General features: G+C 47.0%; 1 protein-coding gene across 3 annotated transcripts in view; it reads left to right on the forward strand.

Moving 5' to 3' along the window:
- Positions 1 to 25,768, forward strand: part of cadm2b (cell adhesion molecule 2b) — an 813,462-nt gene that overhangs the window by 716,000 nt on the left and 71,694 nt on the right. The window lies entirely within an intron of this gene.

Raw genomic sequence — 25,768 nt, forward strand, 5'->3', positions numbered from 1 at the left:
CTCACACAGAAACAGGCGACACCTCACACACACTGGGACAGGCAACATTTCACTCACACTGGGACAGGCAACACCTCACACACTGGGACAGGCAACACCTCACTCACACTGAGACAGGCAGCACCTCACTCACACTGGGACAGGAAACACCTCACTCACACTGGGACAGGCAGCACCTCACTCACACTGGGACAGGCAACACCTCACTCACACTGAGACAGGCAGCACCTCACTCACACTGGGACAGGCAACACCTCACACACACTGGGACAAGCAACACCTCTCACACACTGGTACAGGCAACACCTCACTCACACGGGGACAGGCAACACCTCATACACTGAGACAGGCAGCACCTCACTCAAAAAAGAACAGGCAACACCTCACACACACTGGGATAGGCAACACCTCTCACACACTGGTCCAGGCAACACCTCACTCACACGGGGACAGGCAACACCTCATACACTGAGACAGGCAGCACCTCACTCAAAAAGGAACAGGCAACACCTCACTCACACTGGGACAGGCAGTACCTCATTCACACTGGGACAGGTCACACCTCACACACTGAGACAGGCAACACCTCACACACTGAGACAGGCAACACCTCACTCACAAAGGAACAGGCAACACCTCACTCACACTGGGACAGGCAACACAACACACACTGGGACAGGCAACACCTCATACACTGAGACAGGCAGCACCTCACTCAAAAAAGAACAGGCAACACCTCACACACACTGGGATAGGCAACACCTCTCACACACTGGTACAGGCAACACCTCACTCACACGGGGACAGGCAACACCTCATACACTGAGACAGGCAGCACCTCACTCAAAAAGGAACAGGCAACACCTCACTCACACTGGGACAGGCAGTACCTCATTCACACTGGGACAGGTCACACCTCACACACTGAGACAGGCAACACCTCACACACTGAGACAGGCAACACCTCACTCACAAAGGAACAGGCAACACCTCACTCACACTGGGACAGGTCACACCTCACACACTGGGACAGGCAACACCTCACTCACACTGAGACAGGCAGCACCTTACTCACAAAGGAACAGGCAACACCTCAGTCACACTGGGACAGGCAACACCACACACACTGGGACAGGCAGCACCTCACTCACACTGGGACAGGCAACACCTCACACACACTGGGACAGGCAACACCTCTCACACACTGGTACAGGCAACACCTCACTCACACGGGGACAGGCAACACCTCATACACTGAGACAGGCAGCACCTCACTCAAAAAGGAACAGGCAACACCTCACTCACACTGGGACAGGCAGCACCTCACTCACACTGGGACAGGTCACACCTCACACACTGAGACAGGCAGCACCTCACTCACAAAGGAACAGGCAACACCTCAATCACACTGGGACAGGCAACACCTCACACACTGAGACAGGCAGCACCTCACTCACACTGAGACAGGCAGCACCTCACTCACAAAGGAACAGGCAACACCTCAGTCACACTGGGACAGGCAACACCTCACACACTGAGACAGGCAGCACCTCACTCACACTGGGACAGGCCGCACCTCACTCACACTGAGACAGGCAGCACCTCACTCACAAAGGAACAGGCAACACCTCAGTCACACTGGAACAGGCAACACCTCACACACTGGGACAGGCAGCACCTCACTCACAGTGAGACAGGCAGCACCTCACTCACAAAGGAACAGGCAACATCTCACTCACACTGGGACAGGCAACACCTCACACACTGGGACAGGCAGCACCTCACTCACAAAGGAACAGGCAACACCTCACACACTAGGACAGGCAGCACCTCACTCACAGTGAGACAGGCAGCACCTCACTCACAAAGGAACAGGCGACACCTCACTCACACTGAGACAGGCGACACCTCACTCACACTGGGACAGGCAACACCTCACTCACACTGAGACAGGCAGCACCTCACTCACACTGGGACAGGCAACACCTCACTCACACTGAGACAGGCAGCACCTCACTCACACTGGGACAGGCAACACCTCACTCACACTGGGACAGGTGACACCTCACTCACACTGGGACAGGCAGCACCTCACTCACACTGAGACAGGCAGCACCTCACTCACACTGGAACAGGCAGCACCTCACTCACACTGGGACAGGCAGCACCTCACTCACACTGAGACAGGCAGCACCTCACTCACACTGGAACAGGCAGCACCTCACTCACACTGGGACAGGCAGCACCTCACTCACACTGAGACAGGCAGCACCTCACTCACACTGGGACAGGCAACACTTCACTCACACTGGGACAGGCAACACCTCACTCACACTGGGACAGGCAGCACCTCACTCACACTGGGACAGGCAACACCTTACTCACACTGGGACAGGCAACACCTCACTCACACGGTGACAGGGAACAGCCTGGGAGCGGCATGTCATAGTTCAAGGTGGTATATTGTCAACTCAGCAGGATCACCGGGGCAATTGTGGAGGAGAATGAGGGCAGATGGAGGAGGGGGGTCTTCTTCATTCCTGAGACCAATCACAATCTGACAACAACTGCCCTCCTGAGGCTGAGCTTGAGTGTGGTTGTTTGTGGGTCGCAGACCTGGGCTGGGACATGAGGTGGACTGAGAGGGTGTGGAGATGATGAAGCAGAATGGGATCATGTGCTGAGGAATGAACAAAATGCTGGAAAATCCTGGAGTGGTTCCCATTAGAGCTGAAGAAACTGTGAAGTGTTTAAATTCATGAATGGGTTTGGTCAGAGAGAGAGGAAGACCCTGTTTCCAGTGGCAGGGAGGTCAGTGACCAGAGGTCAGAGATTAAAGGTCTCTGCAAGTCACCGAGATGTGGTCAGTCATGATTGTATGGAATAGTGATGCAAACCTGAGGGGCTGAATGGCCTCCTCCTGTCCCTCATCCTGGAGTGAGATGAGGGAAAGTGAGGGAGGGTAGGAGTGAATGATGGATGAGTGAGGGAGTGATTGAGTGAGGGTGGGGAGAGTGAGTGAGGGAGGGGTTGAGGAGCCTCAGTCTCTGAGAGGAGGTGTTCCACATACACACAGAGATTCTCCACACCCTGAGAACCTGCAGCCAATCCAGCACGAGATGGTCAGGACTCTGGTGATGGCTGTTACAAACTGGGTATTGGGTCTTTCTGTTCCCAGTTCCCTTTCTCCTGCTGATTGAGGCCGTGGCTCTGCATTCCATGGACAGACTGTCCTTTCAATCTCACTCAGTTTCCTGGGAAATCCCTGTCAATCCTCCATCTGCCTGCCAGTACACAATGTAGCATTCCCACATTGAACATCCCACTCCTCTCCCAGAACAACAGCAGGATTCCCTGGACAGATCTGAGGATCAGGAGCACCTGACAGAGATCAGGAAATGCTGGAGAAACACCAGGTGCCTGGCTAGCCGTCAGATCAGCACTGGGGCGGCCTAGACTGAGGAGGGTGAGACACTTTGGGATCGAATCTGGGATCAGCAGCTCAACACCAACAAGCTCCTTATTACAGCAAGAGGCCAAGCATCCAGCTCTCTGCCACCACCCTGTGGACATCAGGGAACACAGCAATCAGGGCAGGGCACCCATCTGTGTGTGAGCGGACATTCCCCTATGAGTGTGCATTCCCGTGTGTGTGTGTATACATTCCCCTGTGTGTGTGTGTGTGTGTATACATTCCCCTGTGTGTGTGTATACATTCCTCTGTGTGTGTGTGTGTGTATACATTCCCCTGTGTGTGTGTGTGTGTATACATTCCCCTGTGTGTGTATACATTCCCCTGTGTGTGTGTATACATTCCTCTGTGTGTGTGTGTGTGTGTGTATACATTCCCCTGTGTGTGTATACATTCCCCTGTGTGTGTATACATTCCCCTGTGTGTGTGTATACATTCCTCTGTGTGTGTGTGTGTGTGTATACATTCCCCTGTGTGTGTATACATTCCCCTGTGTGTGTGTATACATTCCTCTGTGTGTGTGTGTGTGTATACATTCCCCTGTGTGTGTTCATTCCCCAGTATGTATACAATTCCCGTGTGTGTACATTCCCCTGTGTGTGTCCATTCCCAAGTGTATACATTCCCCTGTGTATACATTCCCCTGTGTGTGTGTATACATTCCTCTGTGTGTGTGTGTGTGTATACATTCCCCTGTGTGTGTGTGTGTGTGTGTGTGTGTGTGTATGCATTCCCCTGTGTGTGTTCATTCCCCAGTATGTATACAATTCCCGTGTGTGTACATTCCCCTGTGTGTGTCCATTCCCAAGTGTATACATTCCCCTGTGTATACATTCCCCTGTGTGTGTACATTCCCCTGTGTGTGTACATTCCCAAGTGTATACATTCCCTTGTGTGTATACATTCCCCTGTTTGTGTACATTCCCTTTGTGTGTACATTCCCCTGTGTGTGTACATTCCCCTGTGTGTATACATTCCCGTGTGTTTACATTCATCTGTGTGTATACCTTCCCCTGTGTGTATACATTCTCCCATGGGTATATATTCCCCAGTGTGTGTAAACATTCCCCTGCGTGTGTGCATTCCCCTGTGAGTGTACATTCCACTGTGTGTGTACATTCCTCAGTGTATGCAAATTCCCCAGTGTGTGTATACATTTCTGAGTGTGTGTGTACATTCCCCTGTGTGTGTACATTCCCCTGTGCGTGTGTGTGTGTGTGTGTGTACATTCCCCTGTGTGTACATTTCACTGTATGTGTACATTCCCCAGTGTGTGTATACATTCCCCTGTGTATGTGAAACTTCCCCTGTGTGTATACATTCCCCTGTGTGTGTACATTCTCCTGTGTGTGTGTACTTTCCACTGTGTGTGTATATTCCCCAGTCCGTATACATTCTCCTGTGTAAACATTCCCTTATGTGTGCGTGTGCATTCCCCTGTGTGTATACATTCCCCAGTATGTAAACATTCCCCTGTGTGTGTGTACATTCCCCTGTGTGTGTATATACATTCCCCTGTGCGTGTGTGTACATTAACTTGTGTCTGTGTATACATTCCCTTTGTGTGTATATACATTCCCCCGTGTGTGTGTACATTCCCTCGTATGTGTATACATTACCCTGTGTGTGTGTACATTCCCCTGTGTGTACATTCCCTTGTGTGTGTATAAATTCCCCCGTGTGTGTGTACATTCCCCTTTGTGTGTGTACATTCCCCTGTGTGTGTACATTCCCCAGTGTATATACATTCCCCTGTGTGTACATTCCCCAGTATATTAATTCCCCCGTGTGTGTGTACATTCCCCTGTGTGTGTACATTCCCCAGTGTATATACATTCCCCTATGTGTACATTCCCCAGTATATTAATTCCCCCGTGTGTGTGTACATTCCCCTGTGTGTACATTCCCCAGTATATTAATTCCCCCGTGTGTGTGTACATTCCCCTGTGTGTACATTCCCCTGTGTGTGTACATTCCCCAGTATGTATACAATTCCCGTGTGTGTACATTCCCCTGTGTGTGTCCATTCCCAAGTGTATACATTCCCCTGTGTATACATTCCCCTGTGTGTGTACATTCCCCTGTGTGTGTACATTCCCAAGTGTATACATTCCCTTGTGTGTATACATTCCCCTGTTTGTGTACATTCCCTTTGTGTGTACATTCCCCTGTGTGTGTACATTCCCCTGTGTGTATACATTCCCGTGTGTTTACATTCATCTGTGTGTATACCTTCCCCTGTGTGTATACATTCTCCCATGGGTATATATTCCCCAGTGTGTGTAAACATTCCCCTGCGTGTGTGCATTCCCCTGTGAGTGTACATTCCACTGTGTGTGTACATTCCTCAGTGTATGCAAATTCCCCAGTGTGTGTATACATTTCCGAGTGTGTGTGTACATTCCCCTGTGTGTGTACATTCCCCTGTGCGTGTGTGTGTGTGTGTGTGTGTGTACATTCCCCTGTGTGTACATTTCACTGTATGTGTACATTCCCCAGTGTGTGTATACATTCCCCTGTGTATGTGAAACTTCCCCTGTGTGTATACATTCCCCTGTGTGTGTACATTCTCCTGTGTGTGTGTACTTTCCACTGTGTGTGTATATTCCCCAGTCCGTATACATTCTCCTGTGTAAACATTCCCTTATGTGTGCGTGTGCATTCCCCTGTGTGTATACATTCCCCAGTATGTAAACATTCCCCTGTGTGTGTGTACATTCCCCTGTGTGTGTATATACATTCCCCTGTGCGTGTGTGTACATTAACTTGTGTCTGTGTATACATTCCCTTTGTGTGTATATACATTCCCCCGTGTGTGTGTACATTCCCTCGTATGTGTATACATTACCCTGTGTGTGTGTACATTCCCCTGTGTGTACATTCCCTTGTGTGTGTATAAATTCCCCCGTGTGTGTGTACATTCCCCTTTGTGTGTGTACATTCCCCTGTGTGTGTACATTCCCCAGTGTATATACATTCCCCTGTGTGTACATTCCCCAGTATATTAATTCCCCCGTGTGTGTGTACATTCCCCTGTGTGTGTACATTCCCCAGTGTATATACATTCCCCTATGTGTACATTCCCCAGTATATTAATTCCCCCGTGTGTGTGTACATTCCCCTGTGTGTACATTCCCCAGTATATTAATTCCCCCGTGTGTGTGTACATTCCCCTGTGTGTACATTCCCCTGTGTGTGTACATTCCCCAGTGTATATACATTCCCCTGTGTGTACATTCCCCAGTATATTAATTCCCCCGTGTGTGTGTACATTCCCCTGTGTGTGTGTAAATTCCCTAGTGTGTATACATTCCCCTGTGTATACATTCCCCTGTGTATACATTCCCCAGTGTGTGTGTACATTCCCCGTGTGTGTGTACATTCCCCTTTGTGTGTGTGTACAATCCCCTGTGTGTGTACATTCCCCAGTGTATATACATTTCCGTGTGTGTGCACATTCCCCTGTGTGTACATTCCCCAGTATACATTCCCGTGTGTGTGTATACATTCCCCTGTGTGTGTGCACATTCCCCAATGTGTGTGTATACATTCCCCTGTGTGTGTGTGTGTGTGTGTGTGTGTGTACATTCCCGTGTGAGTGTATACATTCCCCTGTGTTTTTCTTACATTCCCCTGTGTGTGTGCGTACATTAACTTGTGTCTGTGTATACATTCCCTTTGTGTGTATACACATTCCCCTTGTTTGTGTACATTCCCTCGTATGTGTATACATTACCCTGTGTGTGTGTACATTCCCCTGTGTGTACATTCCCTTGTGTGTGTATAAATTCCCCCGTGTGTACATTCCCCAGTATATACATTCCCCTGTGTGTGTGTATACATTCCCCTGCGTGTGTGTGTACATTCCCCTGTGTGTATACATTCCCCTGTGTGTGTGTATACTTTCCCCAGTATGTATATTCCCCAGTCTGTACATTCCCCTGTGTGTACCTTCCCCTGTGTAAACATTGCCCGGTTTGTGTGTACATTCCCCTGTGTGTGTGTGTACATACGCCTGTGTGTGTACATTCCCCAGTATATACATTCCCGTGTGTGTGTGTATACATTCCCCTATGTGTGTGTGTACATTCCCCTGTGTGTGTATACATTCCCCTGTGTGTAGGTGTACATTCCCCTGTGTGTGTGTACATTCCCCTGTGTGTGTACATTCCCCTGTGTGTGTGTACATTCCCCAGTGTGTATACATTCCCCTGTGTGTGTGTGTGTGTGTGTACATTCCAGTGTGTGTGTGTGTGTGTGTACATTCCCCAGTGTGTGTGTATACGTTACCCTGTGTGTATATTCCCCAATCTGTACATTCCCCTGTGTGTACCTTCCCCTGTGTAAACATTCCCCTGTGTGTGTACATTCCCGTGTGTGTACATTCCCCTGTGTGTGTATACATTCCCCTGTGTGTGTACAATCCCCAGTGTATATACATTCCCCTGTGTATGTGTACATTCCCCTGTGTGTACATTCCCCAGTATATACATTCACACATGTGTAAACATTCACCTGTGTGTGTACATTCGCCTGTGTGTGTGTGTACATTCCCCTATGTGTGTGTATACATTCCCCTGTGTGTGTACATTCCCTAGTATACATTACCATGTGTGTGTATACATTCCCCAATGTGTGTGTATACATTCCCCTGTGTGTGTACATTCCCTAGTATACATTACCGTGTGTGTGTATACATTCCCCAATGTGTGTGTATACATTCCCCTGTGTGTGTGTACACAATCTCCTGTGTGTGTATATTCCGCAGTGTGTATACATGTCTGTGTGTGTGTACATACCCCTGTGTGTACATTCCCCTGTGTATACATTTCCATGTGTGTGTGTGTACATTCCCCAGTATGTATACATTCCCCTGTGTGTGTGTGTGTGTTCATTCCCCTGTGTGTGTATATACATTCCCCTGTGTGTGTGCATACATTCCCTTGTGTGTGTATATATTCCCCTGTGTGTATATACATTCCCCTGTGTGTGTGTGTATATTCCCTTGTGTCTGTATACATTCCCCTGTGTGTGTACATATTCCCCTGTGCGTTTGTGTACATTCCCCTGTGTGTGTATACATTCTCCTGTGCATGTGTATACATTCCCCTGTGTGTGTGTATACCTTCCCGTGTGTGTGTACATTCCCCTGTGTGTGTGTGTGCATTCCCCTGTGTCTGTGTGTATGTTCTCCGTGTGTGTGTATACTCCCCTGTCTGTGAGTGTGTACATTCCCCAGTGTGGATACATTCCCCTGTGTATACATTCCCCTGTGTGTACAATCCCCTGTGTATACATTTCCCTGTGTGTGTATATATTTCACTGTGTGTGTACAGTCCCCAGTGTGTGTTTGTGTGTGTGTGTACATTCCCCAGTGTGTATACATTCCCCTGTATGTACAATCCCCTGTGTACACATTCCCCAGTGTGTATGTACAGTCCCCAGTGTGTATATATTCCTCTGTGTGTACATTCCCCTGTGTATACATTCCCCTGTGTGTGTACATTCCCCTCTGTGTGTGTATACAATCCCTGTGTGCGTGTATACATTCCCCAGTGTGTGTGCACATTCCTGTGTGTGTGTACAGTCCCCAGTGTGTATGCATTCCCCTGTGTATATATTGCCCTGTGTATAGATTCCCCTGTGTGTTTATATACATTCCCCTGTGTGTGTACATTCCCCTGTGTGTGTATACATTCCCCTGTGTGTGTACACAATCCCCTGTGTGTGTACATTCACCAGTGTGTGTATAATCCCTAGTGTGTATACATTCCCCAGTGCGTGTACATTCCTCAGTGCGTGTACATTCCCCTGTGTGTGTGTGTGTGTGTACATTCCCCAGTGTGTATACTTACCCCTGTGTGTGTACATTCCCCAGTATGTATGCATTCCCCTGTGTGTGTGTACAATCCCCAGTGTGTATACATTCCCCTGTGTGTGTGTGTGTACATTTCCCTCTGTGTGTGTATACATTCCCCTGTGTGTGTACATTCCCCCCTTTGTGTGTATACATTCCCCTGTGTGTGTGTGTGTGTGTGCGTGTACATTCCCCTGTGTGTGTATACATTCCCCTGTGTGTATACATTCCCCAGTGTGTGTTTGTACATTCCCCCCTGTGTGTGTATACATTCCCGTGTGTGTGTGTACATTCCCCCTGTGTGTGTGTGTACATTCCCCTGTGTGTGTATATATTCCCCAGTCTGTATGCATTCCCGTGTGTACATTTCCCTGTGTAAACATTCCCCTGTGTGTGTACATTCCCCTGTGTGTGTGTACATTCCCCTGTCTGAGTGTGTGTACACAATCCCCTGTGTGTGTACATTCACCAGTGTGTGTATAATCCCCAGTGTGTATACATTCCCCAGTGTGTGTACATTCCTCAGTGCGTGTACATTCCCCTGTGTGTGTGTGTACATTCCCCAGTGTGTATACTTACCCCTGTGTGTGTACATTCCCCAGTATGTATGCATTCCCCTGTGTGTATATACATTCCCCTGTGTGTGTGTGTGTATGTACTTTTCCCTCTGTGTGTGTATACATTCTCCTGTGTGTGTACATTCCCCTCTGTGTGTGTATACATTCCCTGTGTGTGTGTGTGTGTGTGTGTACGTTCCCCTGTGTGTATACATTCCCCTGTGTGTATACATTCCCCAGTGTGTGTTTATACATTCCCCCCTGTGTGTGTATACATTCCCGTGTGTGTGTGTACATTCCCCCTGTGTGTGTGTGTACATTCCCCTGTGTGTGTATATATTCCCCAGTCTGTATGCATTCCCCTGTGTGTACATTCCCCTGTGTAAACATTCCCCTGTGTGTGTACATTCCCCTGTGTGTGTGTGTACATTCCCCTGTCTGAGTGTGTGTACATTCCCCTGTGTGTGTATACATTCCCCAGTATGTATACATTCCCCTGTGTGTGTGTGTGTTCATTCCCCTGTGTGTATATACATTCCCCTGTGTGTGTGCATACATTCCCTTGTTTGTGTATACATTCCCCTGTGTGTATACATTCCCCTGTGTGTGTATACATTCTCCTGTGCATGTGTATACATTCCCCTGTGTGTGTGTATACCTTCCCGTGTTTGTGTACATTCCCCTGTGTGTGTGTGTGTGTGCATTCCCCTGTGTCTGTGTGTATGTTCTCCGTGTGTGTGTGTATACTCCCCTGTTTGTGAGTGTGTACATTCCCCAGTGTGGATACATTCCCCTGTGTATACATTCCCCTGTGTGTACAATCCCCTGTGTATACATTTCCCTGTGTGTGTATATATTCCACTGTGTGTGTACAGTCCCCAGTGTGTGTGTGTGTGTGTGTGTGTGTACATTCCCCAGTGTGTATACATTCCCCTGTGTGTACATTCCCCTGTGTGTACAATCCCCTGTGTATACATTTCCCTGTGTGTGTATATATTCCACTGTGTGTGTACAGTCCCCAGTGTGTGTGTGTGTGTGTGTGTGTGTACATTCCCCAGTGTGTATACATTCCCCTGTGTGTACATTCCCCTGGTGTATACATTCCCCAGTGCGTGTACATTCCTCAGTGCGTGTACATTCCCCTGTGTGTGTGTACATTCCCCAGTGTGTATACTTACCCCTGTGTGTGTACATTCCCCAGTATGTATGCATTCCCCTGTGTGTGTGTACAATCCCCAGTGTGTATACATTCCCCTGTGTGTGTGTGTGTACATTTCCCTCTGTGTGTGTATACATTCCCCTGTGTGTGTGTGTGTGTGTGTGTGTGTGTGTGTGTATGTACGTTCCCCTGTGTGTATACATTCCCCTGGGTGTATACATTCCCCTGTGTGTGTATACATTCCCCAGTGTGTGTTTGTACATTCCCCCCTGTGTGTGTATACATTCCCGTGTGTGTGTGTACATTCCCCCTGTGTGTGTGTGTGTGTACATTCCCCTGTGTGTGTATATATTCCCCAGTCTGTATGCATTCCCCTGTGTGTACATTCCCCTGTGTGTGTACATATTCCCCTGTGTGTTTGTGTACATTCCTGTGTGTGTGTATACATTCCCCTGTGTGTGTACATTCCCCTGTGTGTGTATACATTCTCCTGTGCATGTGTGTACATTCCCCTGTGTGTGTGTGTGCATTCCCCTGTGTGTATGTGTATGTTCTCCATGTGTGTGTATACTCCCGTGTCTGTGAGTGTGTACATTCCCCAGTGTGGATACATTCCCCTGTGTATACATTCCCCTGTGTGTACAATCCCCTGTGTATACATTTCCCTGTGTGTGTATATATTCCACTGTGTGTGTACAGTCCCCTGTGTGTGTGTGTGTGTGTGTGTGTGTGTGTGTGTGTGTGTATGTGTGTACATTTCCCTCTGTGTGTGTATACATTCCCCTGTGTGTGTACATTCCCCTCTGTGTGTGTATACATTCGCCTGTGTGTGTGTGTACATTCCCTGTGTGTGTGTGTGTAGATTCCCCTGTGTGTGTATGTGTGTGTACTTTCTGCTGTTTGTATATTCCCCAGTCTGTATACATTCTCCTGTGTGTGTGTACATTCCCCTGTGTGTGTATATACATTCCCCAGTATGTATACATTCCCCTGTATGTGTATATACATTCCCCTGTGTGTATGTACATTCCCTTGTGTGTTTGTATACATTCTCCCGTGTGTGTGTACATTCCCTTGTGTGTGTATACATTACCCTGTGTGTGTGCACATTCCCCTGTGTGTACATTCCCCTGTGTACACATTTCCGTGTGTGTATGTGTGTACATTCCCCTGGGTGTGTACATTCCCCAGTATACATTCCCGTGTGTGTGTATGCATTCCCCAATGTGTGTGTGTGCACATTCCCCTGTGTATACATTCCCCTATGTGTGTGTGTATGCAATCTCCTGTGTATGTACATTCCCCAGTGTGTATACATTCCCGTGTGAGTGTACATACCCCTGTGTGTACATTCCCCTGTGTATACATTTCCGTGTGTGTGTGTGTGTGTGTACATTCCCCAGTATACATTCCCGTGTGTGTGTATACATTCCCCAATGTGTGTGTACATTCCCCTGTGTGTATACATTCCCCTGTGTGTATGTGTACTTTCCCTTGTGTGTGTGTGTAAATATTCCCCAGTGTGTGTGTACATTCCCCTGTGTGTACATTCCCCTTTGTGAACATTCCCCTGTGTGTGTACATTCTCCTGTGTATACCTTCCCCGATATGTGTGTATACATTCCCCTGTGTGTGTACATTCCCCTCATTGTGTGTATACATTCCCCTGTGTGTGTGTGTGTGTACGTTCCCCTGTGTGTATACATTCCCCTGTGTGTATACATCCCCCTGTGTGTGTATACATTCCCCTGTGTGTGTATGTACATTCCCCCTGTGTGTGTGTACATTCCCCTGTGTGTGTATATATTCCCCAGTCTGTATGCATTCCCCTGTGTGTACATTCCGCTGTGTAAAAATTCCCCTGTGTGTGTACATTCCCCTGTGTGTGTGTGTCCATTCCCCTGTCTGAGTGTGTGTACATTCCCCTGTGTGTGTATACATTCCCCAGTATGTATACATTCCCCTGTGTGTGTGTGTGTGTGTTCATTCCCCTGTGTGTGTATATACATTCCCCTGTGTGTGTGCATACATTCCCTTGTGTGTATACATTCCCCTGTGTGTATATACATTCCCCTGTGTGTGTGTATATTCCCTTGTGTCTGTATACATTCCCCTGTGTGTGTACATATTCCCCTGTGCGTTTGTGTACATTCCTGTGTGTGTGTATACATTCCCCTGTGTGTATACATTCCCCTGTGTGTGTATACATTCTCCTGTGCATGTGTATACATTCCCCTGTGTGTGTGTATACCTTCCCGTGTGTGTGTACATTCCCCTGTGTGTGTGTGTGCATTCCCCTGTGTCTGTGTGTATGTTCTCCGTGTGTGTGTGTATACTCCCCTGTCTGTGAGTGTGTACATTCCCCAGTGTGGATACATTCCCCTGTGTATACATTCCCCTGTGTGTACATTCCCCTGGTGTATACATTCCCCAGTGCATGTACATTCCTCAGTGCATGTACATTCCCCTGTGTGTGTGTACAATCCCCAGTGTGTATACATTCCCCTGTGTGTGTACATTCCCCTGTGTATACATTCCCCAGTGCATGTACATTCCTCAGTGCGTGTATATATTCCACTGTGTGTGTACAGTCCCCAGTGTGTGTGTGTGTGTGCATTCCCCAATGTGTATACATTCCCCTGTGTGTGCAATCCCCTGTGTATGCATTCCCCTGTGTGTATAGATTCCCCTGTGTATACATTCCCCTGTGTGTACAATCCCCTATGTATACATTTCCCTGTGTGTGTATACATTCCTCTGTGTGTGTGTGTGTGTGTATACAATCCACAGTGTGTATACATTCCCCTCTGTGTGTATACATTCCTCTGTGTGTGTGTGTGTACAGTCCACAGTGTGTATACATTCCCCTGTGTATACATTCCCCTGTGTGTACATTCACCTGTGTGTGTATATAGATTCCCCTGTGTGTACATTCACCTGTGTGTGTATATACATTCCCCTGTGTGTGTGTGTGTGTGTACATTCCCCTGTGTGTACATTCCCCAATGTGTATACATTCCTCTGTGTGTGTACATTCCCCTGTGTGTGTGTGTGTGTACATTCCCCAGTGTGTATACATTCCCCTCTGTGTACAATCCCCTGTCTATACATTCCCAGGTGTGTGTGTATACATTCCCGTGTGTGTGTACTTTCCCCTGTGTGTGTGTGTATACATTCCCCTGTGTGTGTGTACATTCCCCTGTGTGTGTGTGTGTGTGTGTGTGTACATTCCCCTGTATATACATTCCCCTGTGTGTTTGTGTACATTCCCCAGTGTGTGTACATTCCCCTGTGTGTGTGTGCATTCGCCTGTGTGTGTATACATTTTCCTGTGTGTACATTCCCCTCTGTGTGTACATTCCCCTATGTGCATACATTCCCCTGTGTGTGTACATTCCCCAGTGTGTATACATTCCCCTGTGTGTGTGTGCATTCGCCTGTGTGTGTGTATACATTTTCCTGTGTGTACATTCCCCTCTGTGTGTACATTCCCCTATGTGCATACATTCCCCTGTGTGTGTGTACATTCCCCTGTGTGTACATTCCCCAGTATACATTCCCGTGTGTGTGTATGCATTCCCCAATGTGTGTGTGTGTACATTCCCCTGTGTATACATTCCCCTGTGTGTGTGTATGCATGCAATCTCCTGTGTGTGTACATTCCCCAGTGTGTATACATTCCCATGTGAGTGTACATACCCCTGTGTGTACATTCCCCTGTGTATACATTTCCGTGTGCGTGTGTGTACATTCCCCAGTATACATTCCCGTTTGTGTGTATACATTCCCCTATATGTGTGTATACATTCCCCTGTGTGTGTACATTCCCCTCATTGTGTGTATACATTCCCCTGTGTGTGTGTGTGTGTGTGTATGTTCCCCTGTATGTATACATTCCCCTGTGTGTGTGTACATTCCCCTGTGTGTGTGTGTGTGTGTACATTCCCCTGTGTATACATTCCCCTGTGTGTTTGTGTACATTCCCCAGTGTGTGTACATTCCCCTGTGTATACATTCCCTTGTGTGTACATTCCCCTGTGTGTGTGTACATTCCCCTGTGTGTATACATTCCCCTGTGTGTATAATCCCCTGTGTATACATTTCCCTGTGTGTGTGTACATTCCCCTGTGTGTGTGCATTCCCCAGTGTGTGTACATTCCCTTGTGTGTGTGTACATTCCCCTGCGTATATATATTTCCCTGTGTCTACATTCCCCAGTGTGTATACATTCCCCTGTGTGTATGTGCATTCGCCTGTGTGTGTGTATACATTTTCCTGTGTGTACATTCCCCTCTGTGTGTACATTCCCCTATGTGCATACATTCCCCTGTGTGTGTACATTCCCCAGTGTGTATACATTCCCCTGTGTTTGTGTGCATTCGCCTGTGTGTGTGTATACATTTTCCTGTGTGTACATTCCCCTCTGTGTGTACATTCCCCTATGTGCATACATTCCCCTGTGTGTGTGTATGCATTCCCCAATGTGTGTGTGTATACATTCCCCTGTGTATACATTCCCCTGTGTGTGTGTATGCAATCTCCTGTGTGTGTACATTCCCCAGTGTGTATACATTCCCATGTGAGTGTACATACCCCTGTGTGTACATTCCCCTGTGTATACATTTCCGTGTGCGTGTGTGTACATTCCCCAGTATACATTCCTGTTTGTGTGTATACATTCCCCAATGTGTGTGTGTACCTTCCCCTTTGTGAACATTCCCCTGTGTGTGTACATTCCCCAGTATACATTCCCGTTTGTGTGTATACCTTCCCCTATATGTGTGTATACATTCCCCTCATTGTGTGTATACATTCCCCTGTGTGTGTGTGTGTGTGTGTGTGTATGTTCCCCTGTGTGTATACATTCCCCTGTGTGTGTATACATTTCCCAGTGTGTGTTTGTACATTCCCCACTGTGTGTGTATACATTCCCGTGTGTGTGTGTACATTCCCCTGTGTGTGTGTGTACATTCCCCAGTGTGTATACATTCCCCTCTGTGTACAATCCCCTGTGTATACATTCCCAGGTGTGTGTGTATACATTCCCGTGTGTGTGTGCATTCCCCTGTGTGTGTGTGTGTGTGTGTGTGTGTGTGCATTCCCCTGTGTATACATTCCCCTGTGTGTTTGTGTACATTCCCCAGTGTGTGTACATTCCCCAGTGTGTACATTCCCCTGTGTATACATTCCCTTGTGTGTACATTCCCCTGTGTGTGTGTGTACATTCCCCTGTGTGTATACATTCCCCTGTGTGTATAATCCCCTGTGTATACATTTCCCTGTGTGTGTATACATTCCCCTGTGTGTATACATTCCCCAGTGTGTGTGTACATTCCCCTGTACGTATATATATTTCCCTGTGTATACATTCCCCAGTGTGTATACATTCCCCTGTGTGTGTGTGCATTCGCCTGTGTGTGTATACATTTTCCTGTGTGTCCATTCCCCTCTGTGTGTACATTCCCCTATGTGCATACATTCCCCTGTGTGTGTGTACATTCCCCTGTGTGTGTGTACATTCCCGTGTGTGTGTGTACATTCCCTTGTGTGTGTATGTATACATTCTCCCGTGTGTGTGTACATTCCCTTGTGTATGTATACATTCCCCTGTATGTGTGTACATTCCCCTGTATGTGTGTATACATTCTCCTGTGTGTGTATGTCTATATTCCCCTGCGTGTGTACATTCGCCAGTGTGTATACATTCCCCTGTGCATCTGCATTCCCCTGTGTGTGTATACATTCCCCTGTATGTGTGTATACATTCTCCTGTGTGTGTATGTCTATATTCCCCTGCGTGTGTACATTCGCCAGTGTGTATACATTCCCGTGTGCATCTGCATTCCCCTGTGTGTGTACATGCCCCTGTGTATACATTTCCATGTGTGCATGTGTACATTCAATCAACAATCGACAATAGGTGCAGGAGTAGGCCATTCTGCCCTTCGAGCCTGCACCACCATTCAATATGATCATGGCTGATCATCCTTAATCAGTATCCTCTTCCTGCCTTATCTCCATAACCCTTGATTCCACTATCCTTGAGAGCTCTATCCAACTCTTTCTTAAATGAATCCAGAGACTGGGCCTCCACTGCCCTCTGGGGCAGAGCATTCCACACACCCACCACTCTCTGGGTGAAGAAGTTTCTCCTCATCTCTGTACTAAATGGTCTACCCCTTATTTTTAAGCTGTGTCCTCTGGTTCGGCACTCACCCATCAGCGGAAACATGTTTCCTGCCTCCAGAATGTCCAATCCTTTAATAATCTTATATGTCTCAATCAGATCCCCTCTCAGTCTTCTAAACTCAAGGGAATACAAGCCCAGTCGCTCCAGTCTTTCAGCGTAAGGTAATCCCGCCATTCCAGGAATTGACCTCGTGAACCTACGCTGCACTCCCTCAATAGCCAGAATGTCTTTCCTCAAATTTGGAGACCAGAACTGTACACAGTATTCCAGGTGTGGTCTCACCAGGGCCCTGTACAGCTGCAGAAGAACCTCTTTGCTTCTATACTCAATCCCTCTTGTTATGAAGGCCAGCATGCTATTAGCCTTCTTCACTACCTGCTGTACCTGCATGCTTACCTTCATTGACTGGTGGACAAGAACACCCAGATCTCTCTGTACTGCCCCTTTACCTAAATTGATTCCATTTAGGTAGTAATCTGCCTTCCTGTTCTTGCCACCAAAGTGGATAACCATACATTTATCCACATTAAACTGCATCTGCCATGCTTCTGATCACTCACCTAACTTGTCCAGGTCACCCTGTAATCTCCTAACATCCTCCTCACATTTCACCCTACCACTCAGCTTAGTATCATCAGCAAATTTGCTAATGTTATTACTAATACCATCTTCTATATCATTAATATATATTGTAAAAAGCTGCGGTCCCAGCACTGATTCCTGTGGTACCCCACTGGTCACTGCTCTTTGTTTCTTGTCAGCCAACCAACTTTCAATCCAAGTTAGTACTTTGCCCCCAATACCATGCGCCCTAATTTTGCTCACTAACCTCCTATGTGGGACTTTATCAAAAGCTTTTTGAAAGTCCAGGTACACTATATCTACTGGATCTCCCTCGTCCATCTTCAGAGTTACATCCTCAAAAAATTCCAGAAGATTAGTCAAGCATGATTTTCCCTTCATAAATCCATGCTGACTCTGAACTATCCTGTTACTACTATCCAGATGTGTCGTAATTTCATCCTTTATACTGCAGAAAATACGGAGGTATGGCATTGAGGGTGAGTTGGAGGTTTGGATTAGGAATTGGCTCTCTGGAAGAAGACAGAGGGTAGTAGTTGATGGCAAAGGTTCATCTTGGAGTGCCGTCACTAGCGGTGTTCCGCAAGGATCTGTTTTGGGACCATTGCTGTTTGTCATTTTTATAAATGACCTGGAGGAAGGGTTAGAAGGTTGGGTGAGCAAGTTTGCGGATGATACGAAAGTCGGTGGAGTTGTTGACAGTGAGGAAGGATGTGTCAGGTTACAGTGGGATATAGATAAGCTGCAGAGCTGGGCAGAAAGGGGACAAATGGAGTTCAATGTAGGTAAGTGTGAGGTGATTCACTTTGGTAAGAGTAATAAAAAGATGGGGTACTGGGCTAATGGTCGGATACTTGGTAGTGTGGAAGAGCAGAGGGATCTTGGTGTCCATGTACACAGATCTCTGAAAGTTGCCACCCAGGTAAATAGTGCAGTGAAGAAGGCATATGGCGTACTGGCTTTTATTGGTAGAGGAATTGAGTTCCGGAGTCCTGAGGTCATGCTGAAGTTGTATAAGACTCTGGTGCGGCCGCATCTGGAATATTGTGTGCAGTTTTGGTCGCCATACTATAGGAAGGATGTGGAGGCATTGGAACGGGTGCAGAGGAGGTTTACCAGGATGTTGCCTGGTATGGTCGGAAGATCCTATGAGGAAAGGCTGAGGCACTTGGGGCTGTTCTCATTGGAGAAAAGAAGGTTTAGGGGTGACTTGATAGAGGTGTACAAAATGATTAGGGGTTTAGATAGGGTTGACAGTGAGAACCTTTTTCCACGTATGGAGTCAGCTATTACAAGGGGGCATAGCTTTAAATTAAGGGGGGGTAGATATAGGACAGATGTTAGGGGTAGGTTCTTTACTCAGCGAGTCGTAAGTTCATGGAATGCCCTGCCAGTAGCAGTGGTGGACTCTCCCTCTTTATGGGCATTTAAACGGGCATTGGATAGGTATATGGAGGATAGTGGGTTAGTGTAGGTTAGGTGGGCTTGGATCGGCGCAACATCGTGGGCCGAAGGGCCTGTACTGCGCTGTATTCTTCTATGTTCTATGTTCTATAATAGACTCTAGCATCTTTCCCACCACTGAGGTCAGACTAACTGGTCTATAATTTCCTGCTTTCTCTCTCCCACCTTTCTTAAAAAGTGGTACAACATTAGCCACCCTCCAATCCGCAGGAACTGATCCCGAATCTATCAAACTCTGGAAAATAATCACCAACGCATCCACGATTTCTCGAGCCACCTCCTTCAGTACCCTGGGATGTAGACCACCAGGCCCTGGGGACTTATCAACCTTCAGACCTAACAGTCTCTCCAACACCAAATCCTGGCAAATATAAATTCCCTTCAGTTCAGGTCCGTCAGCCACTGTTACCTCAGGGAGATTGCTTGTGTCTTCCCCAGTGAACACAGATCTGAAGTACCAATTCAACTCTTCTGCCATTTCCCTGTAATATATTCCCCTGTTTCTGTCTTCAAGGGCCCAATTTTAGTCTTAACCATTTTTTTGCCTTGCACATACCTAAAAAAGCTTTTACTATCCTCCTTTATATTATTGGCCAGTTTACCTTCGAACCTCATTTTTTTCTCTGCGTATTTCCTTCTTAGTAATCCTCTGTTGTTCTTTAAAAGCTTCCCAATCCTCAGTTTTCCCACTTATCTTTGCTATGTTATACTTTTTCTCTTTTAACTTTATATGTTTCTTAACTTCCCTCATTAGCCACGGCCGCCCATGCCTCCTCCTGGGATCTTTCTTCCTTTTAGGAATGAACTGATCCTGCAACTTCTGCATTATACACAGAAATATCCGCCATTGTTCCTCCACTGTCATCCCTGCTAAGGTATTGCACCATTAAACTTTGGCCAGCCCCTCCCTCATAGCTCCATAGTTCCCTTTATTCAACAGAAATATTGTCACTTCCGATTGTACCCTCTCCCTCTCAAATTGCAGATTGAAGCTTATTGTATTATGGTCACTACTTCCCAATGGCTCCTTCACTTCGAGGTCTCTGACCAATTCTGATTCGTTACACAATACCAGATCCAGAATTGCCTTCTCCCTGGTCGGCTCCAGCACCAGCTGCTCTAAGAATCCATCTCGGAGGCACTCCACAAAGTCTCTTTCTTGAAGTCCAGCACCATCCTGATTCTCCCAGTCTACCTGCATGTTAAAATCCCCCATAACAACTGTAGTAACATCTTTGCGACAGGCCAATTTCAGCTCCTGATTCAACTTACATCCGACGTCCAGACTACTGTTTGGGGGCCTGTAGATAACTCCCAAGAGGGTCTTTTTACCCTTAGAATTTCTCAGCTCTATCCACACTGACTCTACATTCCCTGACTCTAGGTCCCCCCGCACAAGGGACTGAATATCCTCCCTTACCAACAAGGCCACCCCACCCCCTCTGTCCGTCAGTCTGTCCTTACGATAGCACGTGTAGCCTTGAATATTCATTTCCCAGGCCCTGTCCCCATGAAGCCACGTCTCAGTTATCCCCACAATATCGTATCTGCCAATTTCCAAAAGAGCCTCAAGCTCATCCATCTTATGTCTAATGCTTCGTGCATTCATGTACAGTATTTTTAATTTGTTACTACCCTCACCCTTCCCATCAACCCCTATTTCACTCAACCTTACAGCATGATCCTTTTTTGAGTTTTCTGCCTCATTGATACAGTTGTCTTTCTTGACTTCTCTTGTTCTAACTTTCCCTTCAATTTCCTTCTTAAACATTCAGTTTGTCCCCTTACCCCCCCGCTACTTCGTTTAAACGTAGCGGTGTTGTAGTACCAAACCTGCCTGCCAGAATGCTGGTCCCTAACCTATTAAGGTGCAAACCGTCTCTCTTGTAGAATTTATGCTGACCACAAAACATACCCCAGTGATCCAAGAATTTAAATCCTTGCTTCCTGCACCAGTTCCCCAGCCACACATTCAAGTCCATTATCTCCTTGTTTCTGGCCTCACCAGCCCGAGGAACTGGTAGCAAACTGGAGATAACCACCTTGGATGTCCTGCTTTTCAGCCTTCTCCCTAGTTCTCCCAAGTCCCGCTGTAGTATGGTCCTCCTCTTCTTCCCAACATCATTTGTGCCGACATGTACCACCACCTCGGGCTCATCACCTTCATCCTTGAGGATTTCCTGCACTCTGTCTGTGATGTCTTTCACCCTGGCACCAGGAAGGCAACACACCATCCTTAAATCCCGTCTGCTGCCACAAAAACCCCGGTCAGTTCCTCTCACTATGGAGTCCCCTATTCCCATGGCTCTGTGCAATGTCCGATTCTTCCGCTCTGCTTCTGCGCCAATTTTTGATTGACAGACCTGGCCGCCTCACGGACTGGCAGTGTCATCAGTCTCTACTGTTTCCAAAAGATTCAACTTGTTCCTGACAGGTACTTCCCCCGGGGTCTCTTGCACCTGTCTCCTCTCTGCCTTCCTCATCGTCTGCTCTCTTCTGGTACGATTGGTGTAATCACCTCGCTGAAGGTCTTGTCCAGAAAGATCTCGTTCTCTCAGATAAGCCTAAGGTCCTCGAGTTCTTTCGTCAGTGCTGCAATATGCTCGGTCAATAGCTGAATGTGCTCACACTTTCCACACATATACGAGCCAGACACACCAGAGTCATTGACCTCCCACATCAAGCACGTAGCGCACTGAACCAGCTGGGCAGTCATGTCTTCACCCTCTTCAACTGTGGTGTAATTCCCCAGTATATACAATCCCATGTGTTTATGCATTCCCCAGTGTGTATATACATTCCCCTGTGTGTATACGTTCCCCTGTGTATACGTTCCCTTGTGCATAGAATCCCCTGTGTATAAATTCCCCTGTGTGTGTATACATTCCCCTGTGTTTGTGTACAGTCCCCAGGGTGTATACATTCCTGTGTGTACATTCCCCTTTGTATACATTCCCGTGTGTGTGTATATACATTCCCCGTGTGTATGTACATTCCCCTGTGTGTGTACATTCCCCTGTGTATACATTTCTCTGTGTGTGTACATTCCCCAGTGTGTATACATTCCCCTGTGTGTGTATATACATTCCCCATGTGTGTGTACATTCCCCTGTGTGTGTATACATTCCCCTGTGCGTGTGTGTACATTCCTCTCTGTGTGTATACATTCCCCTGTGTGTGTATACATTCCCATGTGTGTGTGTATACATTCCCCTGTGTATGTGTACAGTCCCCAGTGTGTATATATTCCTCTGTGTGTACATTCCCCTGTGTATACATTCCCCTTTGTGTGTGTCTCCATTTCCCTGTGTGTGTACATTCCCCTGTGTGTGTATACATTCCTCTGCATGTGTGTGTACATTCCCTCGTGTGTGTGTGTACATTCCCCTGTGTGTATACATTTCCCTGTGTATACATTACCCAGTGTGTATGCATTCGACTGTATGTGTGTATACATTCCCCGGTGTGTGTGTACATTCCCTAGTGTGTGTACATTCCCCTGTGTGTGTGTACATTCCCCTGTGTGTGTACTTTCCCCAGTGTATATACATTCCCCTATGTGTACAATCACCTGTGTATACATTTCCCTGTGTGAGTGTGTGTGTGTGTGTGTGTGTATGTGAGCATTCCCCAGTGTGTATACATTCCCTTATGTGTGAGTGTGCATTCCCCTGTGTGTATATACATTCCTCTGTGTATGTGTATACATTCCCCTCTGTGTGTGTACATTCACCAGTGTGTGTGTGTACATTTCTCTCTGTGTGTATATACATTCCCCTGTGTGTGTGTACATTCCCTTGTATGTGTGTGTATACATCCCCCTGTGTGTGTATACATTCCCCAGTGTGTATACATTCCCCAGTGTGTATACATTCCCCTGTCTGTACATTCCCCTGTGTATACATTCCCCATGTGTGTGTACATTCCCCAGTGTGTATACATTCCCCTGTGTATACAATCCCCTGTGTATAAATTCCCCTGTGTGTACATTCCCCTCTGTGTGTGTATACATCCCCCTGTGTGTTTATACATTCCCCTGTGTGTGTATACATTCCCCTGTGTGTGTATACATTCCCCTGTGTATGCATTCCCCTGTGTACAATCCCCTGTGTAGACATTTCCCTTTGTGTGTGTGTATATACATTCCCCTGTGTGTACAGTCCCCAGTGTGAATACATTCCCCGTGTATACGTTTCCCTATATATATATTCCCCAGTGTTTATACATTCCCCTGTGTGTTTATACATTCCCCTGTGTGTATAGTCCCCAATGTGTATACATTCCCCTGTGTATACATTCCCCTATGTGTGTATATACATTCCTCTGTGTGTGTGTGTGCATTCCCCAGTGTGTGTGTGTACATTCCCCAGTGTGTGAGTGTGCATTCCCCTGTGTTTATATACATTCCCCTGTATGTGTGTACATTCCCCTGTGTATGTGTATACATTCCCCTGTGTGTGTATACATTCCCCTGTGTGTATATACATTCCCCTGTATGTGTGTACATTCCCCACTGTGTGTACATTCTCTAGTGTGTGCATACATTCCCCTGTGTGTATACATTCCTCTATGTGTATACATTCCCCAGTGTGTATACATTCCCTGTGTGTACAATCCCCTGTGTAAACATTTCCCTGTGTGTGTGTGTGTGTGTGTGTGTATACATTCCCCTGTGTGTACATTCCCCTGTGTATACATGCCCCTGTGTGTGTATATACATTCCCCTGTATGTGTGTACATTCCCGTGTGTGTGTGTGCAATCCCCAGTGTGTGTGAACATTCCCCAGTGTATATACATTCCCCTGTATGTGTACATTCCCCTGTGTATGTGTGTACATTCCCCTTTGTGTGTGTACATTCCCCAGTATGTGTGTGTACATTTCCCTCTGTGTGTATATGCATTCCCCTGTGTGTGCATGTACATTCCCTTGTGTGTGTGTGTGTATACATCCCCCTGTGTGTTTATATGTTCCCCATGTGTGTATACATTCCCCTGTGTGTGTGCACATTCCCCAGTGTGTGTACATTCCCTAGTGTGTGTAAACATTCCTCTGTGTGTATACATTTCCCTGTGTATGCATTTCCCTATGTCTACATTCCCCTGTGAGTGTGTGTACATTCCCCTGTGTATACATTCCCCTGTGTGTATACATACCCCTCTGTGTGTACATTCCCCAGTGTGTGTACATTCCCCCGAGCGTGTACATTCCCCTGTGTGTATACATTCCTCTATGTGTATACATTCGCCAGTATGTGTGTGTACATTCCCCAGTGTATATACATTCCACTGTGTATACATTCCCCTGTGTGTGTATACATTCCCTTGTGTGTGTACAGTCCCCAGTGTGTATACATTCCCCTGTGTGTACATTCCCCTGTGTATACATTCCCCTGTGTGTGTATATACATTCCCCTGTATGTGTATATACATTCCCCTGTGTGTGTGTGTACAATCCCCTGTGTGTGTGTATACATTCCCTTGTGTGCATGTGAACATTCCCCTCTGTGTGTGTGCACATTCCCCTGTGTGTACATTCCCCTGTGAGTGTGTATACATTCCCCAGTGTGTATGTACATTCCCCTGTGTGTGTATACATTCCCCTGTGTGTGTGTACATTCCCGTGAGTGGGTACATTCCCCAGTGTGTGTGTATATTCCCCCGTGTGTGTGTACATTCCCCAGTGTGTATACATTCCCCTGTGTGTACATTCCCCTGTCTGTACATTCCCCTGTGTGTGTACATTCCCCCGTGTGTGTGTACATTCCCCAGTGTGTATACATTCCCCTGTGTATACAATCCCCTGTGTATAAATTCCCCTGTGTGTGTGTACATTCCCCTGTGTGTGTATACATCCCCCTGTGTGTTTATACATTCCCCTGTGTGTGTATACTTTCCCCTGTGTGTGTATACATTCCCCTGTGTATACATTCCCCTGTGTACAATCCCCTGTGTAGACATTTCCCTTTGTGTGTGTGTATATATACATTCCCCTGTGTGTGTACAGTCCCCAGTGTGAATACATTCCCCGTGTATACGTTTCCCTATATATATATTCCCCAGAGTTTATACATTCCCCTGTGTGTTTATACATTCCCCTGTGTGTATAGTCCCCAATGTGTAGACATTCCCCTGTGTATACATTCCCCTATGTGTGTATATACATTCCTCTGTGTGTGTGTGTGCATTCCCCAGTGTGTGTGTGTACATTCCCCAGTGTGTGAGTGTGCATTCCCCTGTGTTTATATACATCCCCCTGTATGTGTGTACATTCCCCTGTGTATGCGTATACATTCCCCTGTGTGTGTATACATTCCCCTGTGTGTATATACATTCCCCTGTATGTGTGTACATTCCCCACTGTGTGTACATTCTCTAGTGTGTGCATACATTCCCCTGTGTGTATACATTCCTCTATGTGTATACATTCCCCAGTGTGTATACATTCCCTGTGTGTACAATCCCCTGTGTAAACATTTCCCTGTGTGT

This window comes from Chiloscyllium punctatum, chromosome 15 (assembly GCF_047496795.1).
Source record: "Chiloscyllium punctatum isolate Juve2018m chromosome 15, sChiPun1.3, whole genome shotgun sequence".
Classification (NCBI taxonomy): domain Eukaryota; kingdom Metazoa; phylum Chordata; class Chondrichthyes; order Orectolobiformes; family Hemiscylliidae; genus Chiloscyllium; species Chiloscyllium punctatum.